The sequence below is a fragment of the Camelus bactrianus genome, chromosome 6 (genome assembly GCF_048773025.1).
Source record: "Camelus bactrianus isolate YW-2024 breed Bactrian camel chromosome 6, ASM4877302v1, whole genome shotgun sequence".
Taxonomy (NCBI): domain Eukaryota; kingdom Metazoa; phylum Chordata; class Mammalia; order Artiodactyla; family Camelidae; genus Camelus; species Camelus bactrianus.
Genome location: NC_133544.1, coordinates 89,146,215 through 89,165,992, shown reverse-complemented (window position 1 = coordinate 89,165,992; position 19,778 = coordinate 89,146,215). Strand labels below are relative to the sequence as shown.

Below are 19,778 nucleotides of genomic sequence, written 5' to 3'. Positions count from 1 at the left end.
TCAGCAACCTCCACCCATCTGTTACGAGGCCACTGTTCTCACTGCGTTGTCTTAGACTGGATTTGTCTGTGTGGCATCCGTACACCACAGGGCCAACTACATGAACTATGTTCTTGTTTTCTGTATTCTTGATGCTCTGACATGGGGGGCTTTAGAGCCCTGGGGAGAGGCTGCCCATCCCAGGGCCAGCCAATTCTTAGAAGCCAGCCAATCCTGAGTCTATACCCACCATCACCTCCTTTACCCAACACCAAGCCCCTAAATCATCCCAGGGCCAGGTACCAGGCACCTAGAGACCACCTCATGGCCCAAAGCCTGCCAGGATTACTCAAACCAGCCACCCCAGGCTGTTCGCTCTGCCCTGCCCTGCCCTGCCCTTCCTGTGGCAATCCCAATAAGGACTCTGGCCAAGGCTTTCCCTTCCCTCCTGTCTTCTGCCTCCTGACCACCCTGATGCCTCCTACAAGGCATGGCCCCTCCTCTCAGGAAATATAAGTAACAAAATCTTCTTTCAGTGGCGCTGACCTCTCCATATTGTCGTGACTTCGTAAGCTAGGACCCAGATACAGAACAGCCACCAACCCTGCGCCATGAGAAGATACCCCAGGCGGAAACTAAAAAACCATCACTGAGCCCACAATACGTGCTTGAAGTCACCGAAGAGAGCAATTCCCAGGAGGCCAGAATTACCAACTTGGTTTTTAGGTACATCTTGGGTCCTTTCAGTCCTGCCTGAAGGCATGTCCAAACAGCACAGGGACGGGGGTTCCTGAGGCAGACTCAGACAGTCAGATGATATATGACCTATTGGAGGGAGGGGACCAACCCCTGTACCCTAACAGCCTGGAGAGTGGCTACTATTTCAAGCCAGCACAGAATTCTGAGTTACAAAGGGGAAAAAAGGTAAGATTAGGATACTTACCTACTACTTCTCAAGTGGGAAAGTATATAATGCACTTCAGACGTTTGCCAGAAAACCTTAATAGTCTCACCTGTAACTGGGGGACACTTCAATTAATTACTGAGATAACTCACTCATTCTGAATTCCCTCTTCCTGGAAGATACCAAAGTAAATGAGGCCCCAGTATTTTTTCAGCATATTACTTTTAATTTGTTCTAGCTCTTCTTCTCAAAACCTTATTCTTCACATGTCCTGGACATCCTAGTCCTAGTCCACCAACCTCAGCTCCCCAACCTCCTCCCCGTCACGACCATCTCCAGACCTCCCCGGCACGACCACCACTGGACCTCCGGACCTCCCCGTCACGACCACCTTCAGACCTCCCCGTCACGACCACCACCAGACCACATTTATCTAGCACTTCTGTGTTAGCCACAGATGACTCAGTGTAAAAAATTTCATGCATAGCTGGCTAAAGTACGGTAGAAAAGCAAATGACACTCATCAGTATCTTTAAAACATAAGAACACACACGACTCTGAGAAGTTTTTGTTGTTATCAGGGCACAGGATAAGGAATTAAATTATTAACATTCTTTAGGGGAAGACAGAATGTCTCCAAACCTAGTTTTCCTAAGGCTGCCTATAATTTTTACTCCAATCCAGGCACAAGCATAACCTCTGGGAATATACGGCCAGGCCTATTTAGTTGTCCAACCAGCTATCTCTGGGATGTGGTGAAGACCTGCCGCCATCATTCTTCTGATGACACAGACAAATGTGTTCCAAGTCACACAGGGATAACCCCACAAAGAAGTGTAAGCATCACAACTACCCAGAACAAATCAAAAAACTATTTGAGAAAAAAATAAAGCCATAAATTAAAAAAAAAAACTATTTGAGAAAAAAAAAAGCCATAAATTAAAAAAAAACTGAGAAAAAAATAAAGCATTTTAATCTTTGTAAGAGTCTTTTTTTTTTTAGCAGCATACTAGGTAGGTGAGTCAAGATGTACTGTTACTTATCGTGTTTGTGATCATTTAGTATATTTCATTTTTAAAAGTACATTTGTCCCTTTTTAAATTTTTTTTTTCGATTTTACTGTCCCTAAAGTAGATTGCATGTGGTTACTTTGTTTGCTTCTTAATAAAAAGTGGGAACAACAGCTCTAGGGGTCAGCAAGGTCAAACGTCCAACATGAAACAGTTCATCAAGCAGAAGTTGGAGAAGCATTAATGAAGATAATACTGGCCATAATCAAACTGAAAATGTCCAGAGCTCTAAGCAGCACATCCTTCCCACATGGCAGCCTCCTGAGTCTTGAGACTCGAGTCTACAAGGAATCCCATAATCCCATAATGGTCCAGAAGCTTACATGCCTGGTATGCAAATATCATGCAAGCTGACCAAACCAAAGCAGCTCACTGAGTCTGTGTCAGAAGAGAGGAGATCCTCAAAAGAGAAATCCATGTGGCAGCAGCCTGGACCACTGTCTTTAGCATTTATACAACTATCAAATGTGTACAAAGAAGAAATTTCTCCACATCCTCATCTATCTTTTGTGCTTCTAGATAAATCAGAGGCAGCCAGGCCAGATGCAGTCAAAGGGAATTCACTGTTCACAAGGCCTTTATGCTTCTATCTCCAGGGTGAACCTTACTCCTGCCACAAGGGCAGAGATGATGCTCTGTTCCTACCCTGAGCAGGTTTTTCCTCTACATGGGCTCTGAGGACATCAGTCCTTCCACCTATATTCAGGAGCACGCCCTGCACAGAACAAGGGTGACTGCTTCAGTCAAGTCCCATGTGTAAAAAGCACTTGCAAATCAGACTGCACTTTAAAGGAGGAGATGATCCTGTTTAAATGCTCACCTTCTCTAGAACGCATGGATTAAATTACACAAGCTCAACACCACATTAACCAAAGGGTCGAAACTGACATCCTCAGTGTTGGGACAAAATGACATCATGTGCTTCCTGATGGGATACAGTGAAAAAGATGCAAAACGCCATTTTTAGCATTACTGACAAAAATACATCCAATCACGAGGAATCTCCTCGTGAGGGATTATCATACAAATCCAAATTGCTAGAACATAAATGATACTTTTGAAGTACATAAGCCAATGCCAAAGAAAAAAAAAGGCAGAGGAATTGTTCCCAACCAAAGGGGACAACAGAGACGTGACAACTGAATACGATCTGCATTACGCTGGACTGCATCCTAGGTTAGGCGAAGAATTGCTATAAATTATGTTATTGCGTTAAGTGGCAGAACTTGGATATGAACTGTATATTCAACAGTGTAACAGTGAATAGTAATCAATGATATAGGTCCTGTCTTTTACTAATTGAACTGTAGTTACAAAAAGGAATGTCCTTGTTCTTAGGAAAGACATGCTTAAGTATTCAGAGGTCACGTGTGTTAACTTTCAAATGGTTTAGATAAAATACATAATAGAGAACAACAGAGCAAATGTGGCAAAATATTCATAATTGATGAATTTAGGTTAAGCTATATAGGAGTTCTCTGTATTCTTACTACTTTTCATAATTCTGAGATTATTTTAAAGTCTTTTAAAACAATACAAACCCAAATTCAACTTGCAAAGCATTTCCACAGTAACATCTGTTGAATAAGGCAAGGCCCCCACCCCAGAGTAAACCTATCTGTCACCATCTACCCACCCACAGACCCAGGGGCTGTGCCCCTCTTCCACCTCCAAGTCAACTGGACGCCTGTCCAAGCTCAGCCACTCAGATTCATCTCCCAGGAATTAGAAAGTGAGACACACAGACTGGACCAGGAAGCCATGGGGCGCTGAGCAAAACAGAGGGAAGTTTCAGGTATGAGGTCTCCATAGCAGTGTAGGCAGAGGGGTGCATCTGGTTTTGATAAGTAGGGGTGTGCTGGCCCCCGTACAGAAATATCCCAGAGCTGCGTCTCCGAGCGCGGACAAGCGCATTGGCGAGTCCTCAGCGTGAACTCCCAGGTACACAGCAAGCGCTCAATAAAGGTTGGCTGCAATCAGCAGCTATACTGAAAGCCCCACAGACCCCGCCCACCTTATTAATTTATTTTTATTGAAGTACAGTCAGTTACAATGTGTCAGTTTCTGGTGTACAGCATCATGTCCCAGTCATGTATATATATATATACACACACACATATTTGTTTTAATTTTCTTTTTCATTAAAGAATTACATTTCATTAAAGAATTCAATATTATAAGATATTGAATATAGTTCCCTGCACTATACAGAAGAAAGTTGTTTTTTTTTAATCTATTTTTATACATAGTGGTTAACATTTGCAAATCTCGAACTCCCAAATTTATCCCTTCCCACCCACCTCATTTTAGCTAGCTCTCCCGGGTCTCTGTTCCTTGGCACAAGGAGCCTTGATAAGAACAGACTATCAATACAGTGGGATCAAGAGTCACCATGAACTCTGACCCAGCAAGGGAGAACATGGCATGTGGTCACCCATTCCCCCTCCTCCCCTGCTGCTGCAATGCTAGGAAGGGACAGCTCCTTCTGTTCTCATGCCCACAGCCTTGTATTCAGGAACAAACTGGCTGCCGGGAACGGTGCAGCCTGTGACAGAGACCACTCAACCTCCACCGGGCATGACACAGTGCGGAAAACAGTGGGAAGGAAAGGACTTGGGCCCTGACCAGTCAGGAAACCTGGGTCCTTGGACCTGTTCCTGCCACTCACCTCCATGCAAACCTGATAAGTTACCATCCCCATCTGACCCTGTGGGTAGACAGAATATGGTACCAACATTGTCTATGCCCTGATCTCCAGAACCTGTGTGTATGCTGTATTACATGGCAAGATGGACTTCGCAGTTGTTGTTCACTTAACGATCCTGAAATGGGAAGATTTCTCCTGGATTATCCAGATGGACCCAATGGAATCAAAAAAGTCCTTAAAAGCAGAGAACCTTTCTCAACTGTGGTCAGGAGATAAAATGTAGCTGGATTTGAAGATGGGGGAAACCAGCCAAAGGAGAGCAGGTGACCTCTACAAGCTGGAAAAGGCAAAGAAACGGACTCTCCTCTAGAGCTCCCAGAAGGAACAGCCCTTGATCCTAGCCCACTGATCAGACTTCTGTAGAATTCTAAGATAAAATATACTTACGATGTTTTAAGTCTCTAGGTTGTGGTCATGTGTGACAGCAGCAGCAGAAAGCCAGACCTATTCCCTCAACTGGAAATGAGTAGGTTTTCATCCTTTCTGAGAGGTGGGTTTAGGGGAGCCTAGAGTCCTCCTCTGGACCTCCTAGAAACCCCTGGGGCACCTCTGGAAAACCACTGGCCTTTGACCATTTAAGACCTCTAAAGGTAATTAATTCACAAAACCAATGACCTCCATGTCAGTCTGAATTTATTTAGTATCATCTGCCCTTGTTGTGTACAATATTTTGCCACCAGAGTGCTAATCTTTCTTTTTTTTTTTAAGTAATACAAGTAAAATGTCTCCCAAGTTACTCAGTAACTGGCAAATACCAGTGGCCCAGAACACTAGTATGCACAGCGCATCCACTTGATCAGTAAATGCTCCCCAGCAACCACGCCCACCCCAGAGGGCTTTTGCGCTGCCTCTGATCTAGTAGTGAAATCACCTCGGCTGCCTTCCAGATTTCTGAGTCATCCTCACCAGTGCAGGTCCAAGCAGCAGCAGCTGGATTGTGACCTCAAGGCAGCAGAGCCCAAACCCAGCCCTAGATACGCAGCTGCTGCGCAAAGATCACCTGCTCCCTCCTCCCACCTCCCTACTTTCCCTAACGTTTCCTTCGTGCAACTGCCCTTCATCTCCCGGGAGCCACACAGCTGGCCAGAGGACACGCTGCCAAATGTAATCCATGGGTGCAGGGATGAGCTCCAGCCACGCAGCGGGAGCTACTTCACGGATGGCCTTTGCTCTCAGGAGGGCGTTTGAGGGTATTTTTTATCACTGAAGTGTTTCCACTAAATAGAACATCTGGGGACAAGAGCTCCCGTCCCAGCTACTCTACAGTCTCGCTGATAAGGCTCATGCCAGGCCCCATGGTTGGTGTCAAGATGGTATGTTTTTAGAGTAAAGCCTATTTGTAGCTTCTACTTCCTCATCCTACCAACAGCTGGGGAGTGTGTACCCCTGCAACCACAATTCCAGGGGCAAGAGGTCAAAGCAAACCAAGGCAGACCCTGGAGCAAAGAGCTGTGATTCCTTTTGACGATCTTCATCTCATCCACTCAAAAGTGAAGCCAGCGAGGTGGGATGCCCAGGAGACCCATCCAGAGACAGAGAACATCACTTCTAAAGCAAAGAGCATGTGTCAACCAAGCACTTGTACTGGAAATGGTTCTGGCCCATGAGAGAGTCTGTTCTGAGCGCCAGGGTGCAGGGATCAGCCAGACAGGGCACCGGCTGCTGTACAGAAGGAAGCAGCCTGTTCTAGGGTGAGCAGGTCAGCAAAGCTCACCACACAGGGAATTTTATCAGCCTTTTATCATCTTGTCATCAGCCACTCCTGTTAAATACAAGATCTGCCACAGATGCCTGCCAAATGACAGAGGGACCAGGACTCTGCCTCGCAAAAATGTGCTTCTGAAATGTCACAGTAATTCTGGGTGCTCGGGAGACCCCGGCCACAGACAGCCCAGCACGGCCACAGTACATACATCAAGGAGCTTCCCTCAGAGCCAGAACAGAGGAAGGGAACTGACCTCCAGCCTGATCCATATCTTCCCTCTCTCCTGGGTTTTAACACACGCTCCTGAGCCTCCCCCAGCACTCAGCACCACTGGGTATAAACAAGGATGGGATGGATGCAGAGAAAAGGAGCCCTCAGAGAGGACCAGGCAAGTCCGGAGAGGCAGTATGATGGGGCCTCGAAGGCTGCAACGCAGAATCAGAAAGGACATCCTGGCAACCTCTAGACGTCAGAGCCTTTTTTGAAGCCCTATTAACGTTCAGACCTGGCATGGCCATATTTTTTTGGAGCCCTCTATATATTTAGCTTTCAAAATTACAAAAATGTTCAAGATTAATAACTGTGCTAGTGAGGGCCCTGCCACGATTGTTGGGAACCTAAATCATATCATCTTTTGAAAGGTGAATGTTTAAAGATGCATATCTTTTGACCTTGAAATTCTACAGAAATGCCCACATGGTCCACAAAGAATTAATACAAAAATGCTCGTTGTAGTATTATCCCCCCGCAAAAAGAGGTGGGAAGAGGGTGGGTAACTATTTACAGCAGCCAAGACATGGGAACAACCTATGACAACAGATGACTGGATAAAGAAGTTGTGGTGTATATATATATGTATACAATGGAATACTACTCAGCCATAAAAAGAATGAAATAATGCCATTTGCAGCAAGGTGGATGGACTTGGAGAGTATCATTGTAAGTGAAGTAAGCCAGAAACAGAAAGAAAATAAACATATGATATCACTCGTACGTGAAATCTGAAAGAAAAAAAAAAAAAACACATGAACTTATTTACAAAACAGAAGCAGACTCAACAGTCAGAAAATAAACTTGTGGTTACCATGAGGGAAAGGGAGTTGGAAGAGGTAAATTGGGAGTTCGAGATTTGCAGATACTGACTACTATATATAAAATAGATAAACAAGAAGTTTCTTCCATATAGCACAGGGAATTGTATTCAATATCTTGTAGTAACCTGTAATGAAAAAGAGTATGAAAACAAATATATGTATGTATATGTATGACTGAAACATGATGCTATATACCAGAAATTGACATAACATTGTAAACTGATTATACTTCAATTAAAAAAAATTTTTTTTAAACAGAAGCCCAGCCAGCAACAGGAGAATGAAAGTTTATATAATTTATCTTTTTATGTAAAAAATAATGTATAGTAATTAACATAAAGAAATACTATGCAGTCTTTCAATATGGGACAAAATTTTTTTAGCACAGAATCAATGTTCATGATATGAGTTTTTAAAATACGTGACACAAAACTTTATTATACTATTTTAGTTTTGGTTTTAAAAAACATGCTTTCTTGCAGAAAAGGTCATGAGGTCCTAATATCACCTTGAAAATATTTTTCTCTCTCACAAAAAGCAAACGGTATCAACAGTATCCTTTATTGTTCTTGAACCAGTTAAGAGTTCTGTCTGCCGAGAGGGAGAACGTGTGAAAACTGGCAAATTCTCAGTCATTCCTGTAATTTGACATCATGTTTTTAGGTTTCTCTTTTTCAATAAAGAGAAACATGCCTCTGAGGGTCCCACATAAGGAAAAGAATTGTGAGTGGATGGCACCATGGACCCACTATTTCAGACAAGGTAGTAAAGTGGATCAGAACATCCCAGTGAGCTGGCTAGGGGTACCTATGGGCACTCAACTGTGGGCTACAGGCAAAATCTTTCTGTGCCTCCAACCCCATGTGCCCTGTGAGTCATGCTGGCTCTAGGGCTGGGATGTTCTGAATGATGGATTCTGATGGAATCCTGCCTGGAGGCAGAGGCAGGAAGCAAGGATGGCAAAAGGGAAGTATCTGAATACTGTTAATCATTGCCTTTGAGGCAGGGAGGGGCCTATGTCTCTGTCCCCCAGCATTCTAAAATTTGCTACATTGAGATTTTTTTTTTAAAGTACATCTGGTACCAAGAGGGGCAACCTATGGCAAGAAATAGAGGCCAAAAAGACATCTTGACTTGGGTTACCAATGGGAGGAGTGTCATCATGGGGGAAGCTGCTCTCTCATTACAAAGCTTTCCCTTCTTTTTAATACCAACAGGTTGTCAATTATTTTTCTACCTTTGTAAAGTAAAAATCCATCTTAAAAAAATATTAACAAATTCTGTTACAGCAAAGACTATGCTTTTTTTTTTTCCATCTAATTCCCTCCACCCCATCTGCTCTCTCCCATGACTGAAAACAACTGAAGACCCCAGAGAGGAAGACTTCTGAAGTCCACAAAAGACAAGAAAATGCCTATCGTTGTGTTCACCTGTGAAGGCTTCTAATGGCCAGAGGCCCATTTGACCACTGTCACCACCACCCTGCTTGCTCAGGGGTTAATCAGCAGTGCTTGTTAAGTCATGGCTCTTCAGATACACTGTTAAGCAAAGGGAAGAAGTAAATGACACTGTTGGGTTCCTTTAACAAACGTCTGTGGAGCCCCAGGCTGAGCGCCGGGCCCTGGGACACAGGACGGATGAAGCATGATCTCTGACCTCAACGGGCTCATTTCTAGAGACAAAAAAATCGGCTTCAGACCCGGGCGAAGAGCTCAGCTACAGGGAATGCAGCCAGACACGGGTGGAAAGGACACTCCAGCCAGTCCCTGAAGAACGAGTGGCCAGGATGAGGACACAGTGCTTGAAGAACATCATAGCTAAAACAGTTCTCTCTGCCAAGGAATTCCTTTCTTGCACCATTGAGAACACAGGCCCAGAAAGCAGACCTACTACGCACTGATGCCTGCAAGAGAAACTGAGGCCCAGGTGGACATACATGAGCACAAGGTTACCCACTGCGGAGCTGGAGCTGAGTCCAGCTCCCACCAGCTCCGGACCCTTGACTCTGGGTGCAAAAGCCTAAAGAAGTGCAAAGGAGCTGGTCTTCTCACTTCTCAAGATTCAATTCCACACTTTCATAGGTGGGCCCACCCTACCACTCTGAGACAGGAGGGAAGAGGGCAGGGCACAGCCATTAAAGGAATGACACAGCAAATTAGCACCAAGATGGCAAAGAATTCAACTCCCAGTTGACCTTGCGGCCCAAGATGGTGGGAGATCTGACTCCCAGTAGACCTTGAGCTTCATTATGCACTCATTATAATACATTAGCATGATAAATGGCGCTCCCACAGGCGCCATGACAGTTCCGAGCTGACCATAAAAGGTCAAAGAGTGGGTGGCGGCCCAATTCCTCAGAATCCCAGCCCCTTCCCCAAAGCAGCTGGAATAATCCTCCCACTTTTTAGCATGTGAAGTTATCGAGCCCATAAAAACCAACAATCCCCACACCTCATGGCCGCTCTCCTTTCTGAGATAACGGACCGCACTCTATCTACAGAGTGTGTAACTACTTCTACTTTAAACTCAACACCCACCCCCTTACTTCATGGCCTCTCTGGCCTTCATAGATGGCCTACATTCGGTCTATGGAGTGTGCATCTCTCTGAATAAATCTACTTTTATTCTACTACGGCCAAGGACTCTTACTTGGCAGGGCACATCCCAGGCATTCACCTGAGACCTAGGACACAGCCATCCTCTCATGCCCCATTTTCCTGTATCATCTTCAGCAGGGAAGTGTGGGCATGGACGTAGTGACACAGAGTTTGCAACATAAGCCTAATAGCACAGTTCCCGCATCGCCTAAAACATGAGCTTCAAAGTGCATCCCTTGCCTCGGAAGCCTAATTATGTGGGTTCAGCTGAATTCTGCATTTGGTGAGTGGTTACCGTATACACAAACTCAGCAGAGACATGAAGCCAAAATCAAGGAACCTAATTCAACACTTAAAACCCATTAAGCTCTAGAATTGTGTATCTGATACAGAATAGACAAAATAACCCTGAGCAGAATAAGGTTATTCGGAAGTGGTCAGATACAGGAATCCTACAAAGTGGCCAGCGAATGGCCTTCAAAAAACAATGGAATCAACCTGACCCCTCAACTTCTGCCTCTAGCTGTGAGTCATCCAGGACTAAGCTGTAGCCCTGACTCTCAGGACCACTGGCAGTGATCACTGTGCCCCTAGGCACCCCAGGCAAGTTCCTTCATCCCCCCACCTCAATCCCGTCCTCTGCAAAATGGTGACTACCTGCCTCATGAGCTGTTGGGAGGGGTAAGGCCCAAGACCCCTGCCAAGCACTTAGCCCAATACCTAATGTGTCGTAAGTGCTCCATAAACGGCCATTAGGACTATTAACTACTCAAGTGGAGAATCAATCTGGCTCCTCGTTAAACGGCCAACGCGCCTTTGCAAGGTCTGACTGCAGCAGGGAAGCAGTGCGGAGCCTGAAACACACTGGCATCTCGGGAGAACAGCCCCCAGGACAGATTCACCAATGGACTCAGGACGCCCCCTTTGGCAGCAGCGCCCTGACCCCCTCCTGCCAGCCCCTCAAACCCTCGCTCTGCCTGCTCTGGGGTTTCCATGATCAGTTCTCAGCTTCCAACATAGTCATTTTGTCTTCTCAACAATCCACAGAAGTTCCACAGTAGCCCAGCTGATACAACCTGCTCTTAAAAACAAGAAACTGCCTCAGTTCGCTCAGAAACGCCGACTTCAGAGTAGGCACACTACGGACACCTCATGGAGCCCACTTCCAGCATCTGAGAAGCACAGTACTTCAGGGAGCACTTCACTGACAAAACCACAACCCACAGTAACAAGGGACGTGGCCATGGACAGGGGACGGTAACGGGCTCCCGTACTTGCCAGTCAGGATCCTCTCTCAGACCACTCGGTCTCACGCAGCTGAAGGAGATGAACTGGACAAACTCCCACCAGGTCTCTGGGGTTTCACAGACACACGCCTCAGGCAGTTCACCAATTCAGACTCAGGGACAAGTGTCAGGGGCATCCGGAACCTTCGACCTTACTTCTCCAAGTGCAATTACAAACCAGCCGCGGCAGCATCACCCAGAGTTTGCCAAACATGCAGGCTCGCAGGCCCCACCCAGATCAGCCCCATCGGGGTCTGCATTTTAACTAGATCCCCCAGAACAAAGCAGTCTATCCAGGTCAGACCGGATCACTTCCTTAGCTTTTCACTTGGTGTTGTCCTTTCTTCACGGAAGTTTCATGGCCGCACAGACAGTGCCTACCGTGGCCACCTGCACATAGTAGATGATCAATATGTGTTGAATGAATGAACGGATGAATGGGTGGTCCACCAAATGACTCAAGAGACCTCTCCTGTTTTAAGTGCAAAGAAAGATGCAAGCAAAGGTCAGAGAGAGAAAGAGCTAGAAAGCACACCTGGAGGTGGGGGAGGCATCTCTAAAAGAGATTGGCATCAGTGGCTGCACCAGGCTAAGAGGTGGTGGACGAGGAGGAACTGCGGGGAAGAGGATTTAAGCCGTGAGGAACAGCACCTGCACATGCCACCAACAAGAATCTCTGTCTGCAGGCCGGTGAGGATAGACCATCAGCTCTGGGGAGGCGGACACAGAAGGCCTCATGACCGTCTGACCGTCAGGGACAGAAAGGCTGTGTCTGGAGTCACAGCCACCAACTCCATCGCTCCTGGAGCTGGCTGTGCAGGAGGAGGGCTGCAGAGGAAGGCAGTCCGTCAGTGAGACTGTTTCCTGGCCACCACCCCTCTGGCCCTCAGATTCCAAAGTAGAAAAAACACAGAGGTTACTCACTGTTTTCAACAAGTCGATCCAGGAACTTGCCAGCAGCCGAGCATCCGAGGGTCCGGGAGCCCAGTCCAGATGTTACCCTGCAGCAGCGCGCTGGCAAAGAAGAGACCAATGACACACGTGAGTGCAGGCAGCCGCATTAGTGGGTGAGTAGCGTTCTCCAAACACCGAATGACACGGATGGGGCTCAGATTAGAAAGAGACCAGAAAAGGAAAATGCCACCTGGAGTCAGTGGTCTCAGAGCCCCGTGCAGTGACACAGCTGGCAACTCTGCTGCCCTCCATCACACGAGAGGCACCATCCACCACCAGCAGCTCCAGAGCAGCCTCTCTGCAAATCCCTCAACGTGGCGTCCAGACCTAGGGCTGCAAAGGGCCCTTGGAGATAATCAGGCCCAACGTCTCTCTTTACAGATGAGAGAAGCCAAGACTCAGAAAAGACAGGCCTTGTCCAAAATCAGCAGCCTGAAATGGCAAGGCCAGGAAGCGAATCGCAGGCTCACATCTATAAAAAGCTGATGTTTACCTGTAAATTACCTTCCTTCATGAAACTCAGTTTCTAAATAAATGCTATTCTTATTCGTCCTGGCTCTTAACAGAGGAGAAGAGACCAAGCAGCCTGCAGTTCCAAATCTTAACCATTCCTCTAGTTCTCTCTCCTTAATCCCCAGACTTCCAACAGCCAAACTGAAACTCCTGGTTTTCTTCAAAAATAAAATAAAAAAAAGAGAGAGAGAAAAAGAAAAAAGAACCCAGAACTGTTCATATTTGAGTACAAGAAGAAAAGTCTAAAAACTCTAGACAAAAACCTCAAGGCCCAGAAATTCTGAATGTATAAAATAGAAACAGCACAGAAAAAAACGAAAGCTCCTTTTCCATATTTCAGGTTTATAGACCTGAGAGACCAGAACCCTCCAGGGAAATGCCCGGAGACCATAAATAGTGGTATATTCCGCAGGTGAGGGGGCCAAGATTGTTGTCAACAGTCATTTTGCTTAAATGAAATGGATGATCTGCATCTCTGGAAAATGACTCTTCTGCTTATGTTTTTTTAAAATTCATCTTCATCTAATTACATATTTAAGCCATAATCATGTAAACAGTCACCTCTCCCCCTGGGGCTCTAGCTCCATTTGACCATGACGGATCAAGGCAACCTTGAGCAGATCACACCTAACCCAGGGGATCTTCCATCAGCTCATCCGTGAAAGAGAAGGAACAGGATGAGACTCACGTGTCCTTCGGCGAGTGTATTCTGAAATTCCCGCACATTGCTGGAACAAGCTGGAAGTACCTCCCACTAAGTCAGCTTACACAAAGCATAATTACTCACCTACTTCGAAGAACTGAATGTCAGTCATTATAAATTTAAACTGCCATCTCTCTGAGGAAGTAACTACAAATTTGGTGTAATAGTCATATTCTGTTTCTAGGGAGTTCACGTCAGCAGTGACAAATCTGCCCCCACTCGCACTAAATGGGTATTTGGGTCTGTTTCCCCAGAGGTCCATTATTATTTATAAGGCGAAAGTTAGGGTTTCTTTTGCATTAAGTGGAATTTAGGCAGTGAGGTCATTTGTTTTGAAACTACAGCAACCGTTCCAGTCCCCCCCCCCCCATTTTAGCATTTTAGTTACTCTGGGTCAAGAGTAAAAGATTCCTGATTTCAGAGAAAATGCAAAGCCTGGTAGGCCACCCACAGAACGGTTAAGGACCCCCCCCACATAGTCCAAGGCACAACCGACTACCAGGTCCCTTTCCACGCTCACAGGTAAGAAGTCAGGGCAGACTCACACAAGCAGACTCGTAAACGTTTCAAGCCACCTTCAGTATTCCCAGGACTCATTTTTAAAAATAAAACACCAAAAAAGACAATCTAACATAATGGCTACATTACTCCTTATCCTTATGGGGTGAGAGGATCCATAAACTCCTCTAGAAACATATGGACCCTTTCACCCAAAAGGGGAACATGCAGGATTCAGTTTCAAAGGGTTCCCGAGTCCCCTGAAGTTTCTCTCTGTACCTCTGGTTAAGGACCTTGGTTTAATGCATATGAGGAGTCCCTTTGTATATTTCTCTCTGAACATTCCATAAGTCCTTGGTAAACAGAGCTTTGAGTGGCAACTCCATTTACCATGTGACATACAAGGGCAGGGACCGGCGAGAAAACTGGCCTTGCGGAGCATTTATGGCGGAAGAGGATGACTCTGCAGCCGGCAATGCTGACAACTGTTCCAGAGTCCTAGGCTTTGCCTGGGATCTTTTGCCAAACAGTTTCAACAGGGACTTTCCCAAAGCTATGTTTGTGCTTGGGACTCAGTTTTTCAAAACTGAAAAAAAGTATCAACAAACATCTGCATGGTTTAGAAATGCATACAAAGGTAATGAGAAAAGGATCGGTTAAAATGAAAAATTAAGATGCTTATTACGACTCTGGGATGACAGGGAGGCTTCTAAGATATTCATGGGATTGATTTCTTAACCTGGTTGTTGGTTTCATAGATGTTCCAACGATTCCTATACATTTAATATATTCTTCCATATGCGTGTCACAGAGGAAAGCAGTTTTCCTCACAAAGAGATTCATTTCCACGACAGGGACCTCCAGGAGTCTCATCTCAGCCGCAGCTGGAGACGCAGCAATAAAACTGTGAATCCAGCCCAGTGCCTGTCTGAGGGTGGGGCCCACCGGGGGACAGTTACCAGCTCTGGCCCCCGAGGCAACGTCTATAAATACATCTTCTTTTTTACAAGGCCACGCCCTGGGGCAGTCCTGTGCTCTGGGCTGAGGCCACGCTGACCTCCCAGGCTGCCCGTCACTCTGGGAAAAGCTGGTGTTGGGTTTCTGCGAACCCATTGGTCCTTCCACTTTTCGGCTCTGCAGGCCTGTTTCCTGGGCACAGTCTGTTACCAGGCACCATCTTAGTGAGCCTTCCTGAGCAGCTGAGGAAAAAGCGAAGCCGAGACACTTGTGCAGAACTTGGAGGAACGTCTGGCCACTTCCTTCCTCAGCTGGGTACAGAGGCCGGGCTTCCTTACATTTCTCCTTCACGTGCCTCATCTTTACTCTACCTTCCTCGTGAGGATTCTCCTCTTTCAGTGAGTGGTCCAGACACCCCCTGGCCAGAAAAGTAGGTGGATGGTATATGGAGACACGACCAGTATGTCTCAATTCCTAGCCCCTCCCACACACTCACCAATATTATCTTGACCAAATAAGGAAAGTATGCGCCTTTCCTAATAAATTGAGCAAGAGAATGCCTTTCTAAGAAGACCCTTTGGGGGGTAATCTTATTAGCAGACAAAACCATCATTTTTTAGTTACAACCACCCAACACTGACACCATGACACTAGACAACACTTTAACCCAGTTTTGGATAGTCAGCACCCGTACACTGTGCAGGACAGACACACAGCACAAAGTGGCTAAAAAGGGAAATACCATAGCCCCTCATCTCCTCCTGGGTCTCTTCTACTCCCCTCCTAGCCCAAGTCTGCAGTTTAAAAACGCAAAGCAAAAGCCAAATTAAAAATACAAATGTATTCTCTTGTATGTCACCTTCAAAAGTAGAACATCCCATTGCATTCTGCCCTCTCTCCTGAGCTCAAGGTGGGCGTGGGCTCCTCTGTGTGTATGTGTGTGTGCACGCGCATGAGAGTGTGAGTGTGAGAGAGAGAATGCACACAAGTGCACACATGCACGCAAGCCCAACATTCTTGACTGACTCAAAACAATAGCTTACAGGGACACTATCGCTAAGAGTTCAGGAAAAGTAAAGGCCAGCCAATTCCAGAAAGACAAAGGGTTTCAGCAGCTAACATGGGAACAGAATGATCTCATGCCCCTTTCCTACTGAGTCTGTGCCTAAGTGGGATCCTTCTCCAAGTTCAAGTGCTCGCTTACAGGCGCAGTCACTGTTTCCACCCTAGGGGACCCACGCGGGAGGATGGCCAAGCCAGGAAACAGATTCCAGAGGTAGCGTTTTGATGTTTAACCCAGACAACCCGCAGACAGGGGCTCCCCAGCCAAGGAGGGGGCTGGAACTCTCCGGGAGGTGTGAGACCTTATCCTCAGGGCATTAGTCAATACATCCAACAGCTAGCTCCTTTAAATCAAGGGCCTGGGCCAGGGATGAAAGCAGACCCTCTGATAAAAGGCCTGTACCTCTGGGGCACTCAGCTGGTGCTAAACTTTCAATCCTCAGGATTCTCTCACACCTCGGAGAACACAGGCAGGAAAAGGCCACAGCGTGCTTCTCTCCCCCATTATCATACCTGCGCCCGGCCTACAGGCGTGGCCTGCAGACTAAAGGGGTGGGTGGGAGGCTTGGGTGTGCTCCAGATTTATACACGCCAAGGCACTTTGCTCAACTCTGGGAGAGGAAGGGAAGTTGGTACCTTTGAACATCAAGAAGTTTTGCACACCCCCTCCGCCCCCTCAACACACACAATAGTAGTTCTACTTCTTGTATCCTTGGAGGGAGGAAATAAAGACATAAATGCTCTTAAATCAATTTTTAATTCATCCCAATAGCCCCTACATACATTTTTTAAACAGCAGAAAATAATTCCAGGGCATTATTAATTTATTCTATAGGCAAATACTTGACCCATACAGAATAAAAATCCCTTGAATAATTTCCACAACACAATGAAATAGCCTGTGTTCTGCCCCAAATTGGTGCTGCAGTGGGAGTTAGAGGGGGTAAAAACAAACAAAAAAAAGACCCCAAAATATGTGCCATACTTAGGCGCTATGCTGTTTGGAAGAAACTAGAGGTCACATGTGAAAGTAGGAAGTATTTTTGAAATAAGCCATCCCCATACGGCTGCCCGCAGCTGGGCAGTCTCCCCCAGCGCCCTGGTATAGCCCTCCTGCAATTCCCTTTGCAGGGACCTCGCCACCACATGGTTCCAAATCGTCTCTCCTCCCATCTGTCTCAACCTGGAGCTCCTTGAGGGCACAGACTGTCCCCTCCTGCTGGCACCCCAGCACCTTGCACAGAGCACCCAGTGGATTAATTGTAAGGAAAGGGCGAGGAGAGGGAGAAAGATGGTGTTTCATGGAGGAATATGCAGCAAGTAACTCAGATGAACAGTAACAGAGTTTGAGGAGGAGGAAGGGGCTGAGTGGACCTTTCCCCCTGAGTCCAGTATCACTCAGTCATTTCATATTCAAGCTTGAAAACTCAGGACTGGAATAGAGATACAAGGAAAGATTCGACAGTCTTCCCAGAGGCCCAGCCCACGTGAGCAGCCTGGCTTCCCCATCAATCAGTCTGACAGCAGCAGAAAGATGGAATTAGACTCCAAGGTGCTCCCAATACTCTTCCTTGTGCCTGCCTGCCTGCCTGCTTACACTGCTATCTTCTCTACCTCCTTTCTCCCCTGAGCTTTCAGTTCACTGCTTTTGGGGTGCAGCTCAAATCTCTCACCTTGGGACGAGGCCCTGCACACTCAGACCTCCTCTTCATTTCCCCTGACTCAGCCCCCTGCCCACAGCGACACCCCCCTACCCAGAACCACAAACCAGTTCCAAGAGCACGTCTGTTGTCTGGGATTCTCTCTACACCCCACCACATCCTGCCTCCTACTCACTCACTTTGGGGTCTGTTCCCAAGCCACTCCTCCCAGGAAAGCCCAACCCCCTCATCTGATATAAATCTACCTTCTCCCAGAACCCAGATCACATGCCCCGAAGCCTCCAAGACAATCCCTCTGAACCTCCCAATCAAAATGAGCCTCTCCTTCCCCTACAAGCCAGGCGCTTCTGCCCCCTGTGAAAAACCTCATACCTTAGCTTCTGAGTGCCTTTCCCACTCCCTCGACTGAGTTCCTGGCAGGCAAGAATGCATCACCTATATCTCAGCACCCTATACAGCAAACGGTGAAGACTCCTGGCAAACAGCCGAGACTCAGATAACTATGAAATGCCTATGCCTTAGTGCTTCATGGGTGCTTGTGGGTCTCAGGATGCCAATTCTAGAATCAAACCAAGCACACCAACAGCCTGAATAAGGGTTTCTGGGATGTGGTTGTTTTGTTCGTTTGGGCACACTCCAGTAACCTGAGTACTCAAACCCATTAGGCCATACGTTCAGGCTCTATTTCCCAAGGGCCAAACAACTAGACTTTTGCAGCCAACTCGGTGATCCTCTGGGATCTAGTCAAAGAGCCTGCGACTTCAAAACGCACAGGTACACTTTTCTTTACAAAGGACACAGCTTCTCAATAAGTAGCATTATTTAAAGAAGTGAATTCATAAACTCACTCTCAAGGCATAGATTTCTTTTGAGACAGAAATCTCACACACACGCTTTTTCTTCTGATTCATGGCATGTGTCATGTGGGTCTAGAATTCAGACAGTTCCCTAGGTCAGAAAATGCATTTGCTTGTGAGCAGATAGACATGGCAATGTTCTTAATGCTGATCTCAGATGAGAAGTCTGCTTACATGCTCCAAATAGAATAAGGAAGCAATATTTGACCCCGTTCGAGAAGCCTCCGGAATCTTTTTTTTTCCCCTGTCAACACAAATGTTTCTCATTTGGTCCAAGCTCTGTTTCAATTACACGCCAAGAAAAGACAAAGAAAAGCCCCACTGCTACCCACTCCTGCTTTCATGAAACCATTATAAATTATCTCTATGACATCATATAAGGTGATGCTGACCAATGGTTACAGGGAGCCGTTTCCTCAAGAACTGCTTTGCTCATAGGTGTTCTTCTGCTCGTCTGCTAGTGGCCTTTTTTTCTCTCCAGAAAACAGCACAGAGACGTGGGTCCCATCTCAAGCCTTTAACATTAGTTTCTTAAGGACCATCATGAACATCAACATTAAAAAAAAAACCAAAAACTTCTATATAACATTAAGTCATTTCAGAAATAAAAACTGAATGAATAGAGTGTCTTAATAGTCCCACTTCTTCCCAGCCAGGTCAACCGCAGCTTTAAGACGGAGGTCAGTAGTTGTAACTTTCACGTGGAGCCCACAGGCCAACCCTCCTGTCGTCAGTCAGGTAGAGGCATTTCCAAGAAATTTCTAAATCAGCCAGCTATCTCCCTTGGCACATTTCTTAGATTCAGCAAGCTCTTAAGTAAACTGTTAAACTCTGAGGGTCCCACTACAGCTCTAGACCCAACCTCTTTTCCGTTTTGGTGACAGGCTCACACTGCAGAACGGAAGCCAAAGCTTTCCCGTTTAAACCAAAAGGAAGGAAGGAAAACAAGAAGTACCTGAAACCTCTACTATGATTGTCTATTCTGCCCAAGGTGCTCTCTGGTGAGTAGTATGAACTTACCCAAGATTGTACACCAACGGTCTATCTCTTTTGTTCCAGCCAGAAATGTTAGATGTAGAAGGAACTTTCAAGATCCCTGGCTCCGTGGATCATCAAACTCTCCTGCTAGAATTTCACCAGACAGAAGAGGGTGGAGCACCAGCACTGGGAAGCCATTCACAGCAAGCATGTGGTTCCATTCATTTCATTCATCAAGTTCTGTATTCTAGCT

The 19,778-nt window shown here is 46.3% G+C and overlaps 1 protein-coding gene across 7 annotated transcripts in view; it reads right to left on the bottom strand.

Moving 5' to 3' along the window:
* Window positions 1-19,778, bottom strand: part of TLN2 (talin 2) — a 395,955-nt gene that overhangs the window by 312,611 nt on the left and 63,566 nt on the right. For 5 of the 7 annotated variants that reach the window (XM_074366238.1, XM_074366231.1, XM_074366236.1 and 2 more), the window contains exon 2: window positions 12,267-12,356. The gene's annotated coding sequence lies outside the window, so the exon portion shown is untranslated. Of the gene's footprint in view, window positions 1-11,993; window positions 12,171-12,266; window positions 12,357-19,778 lie in introns of all 7 variants that reach the window. The other 2 variants (XM_074366233.1, XM_074366234.1) reach the window with 1 other exon arrangement.